This window comes from Sceloporus undulatus, chromosome 9 (assembly GCF_019175285.1).
Source record: "Sceloporus undulatus isolate JIND9_A2432 ecotype Alabama chromosome 9, SceUnd_v1.1, whole genome shotgun sequence".
Taxonomy (NCBI): domain Eukaryota; kingdom Metazoa; phylum Chordata; class Lepidosauria; order Squamata; family Phrynosomatidae; genus Sceloporus; species Sceloporus undulatus.
In genome coordinates this window covers 17338831-17339279 of record NC_056530.1, presented here as the reverse complement: position 1 = coordinate 17339279, position 449 = coordinate 17338831, and positions in this window count along the sequence as shown.

Genomic DNA, 449 nt, shown 5'->3' with positions numbered 1-449 from the left:
AGCATTCCCAATGCCTCCCTACGGGGCAAGCATTCCCAATGCTTCCCTATGGGGCATGCATTCCCAATGTCATGCTTCCCTATGGGGCAAGCATTCCCAATGCCTCCCTATAGGGCAAGCATTCCCAATATCTCCCTATGGGGCATGCATTCCCAATGTCTCCCTATGGGGCAAGCACTATCATTTCTTTTAGTCCTCACCTCTGGTCTTCTTCCCACTCTTGTGGATCCCTTCCCGATCCGGTGGATCCCTCTAGTTGGGGGTCAGGGCTTCTCCTCCCCTTCCTGCCCCCCGATCCCTCCCTCTCCCCACCTGGGCTGCCTCTTCTTCTCCTTCTCCTTCTCTTTCTCCTTCTCCTGATGCTGCAATGCATCAACTTTGTGGGCGCCCCCTGCTCCTCCTCCTCCTCCTCCTCCGGCTTCGCCTCCTTCCTTCCTCTCTTCCTTCCA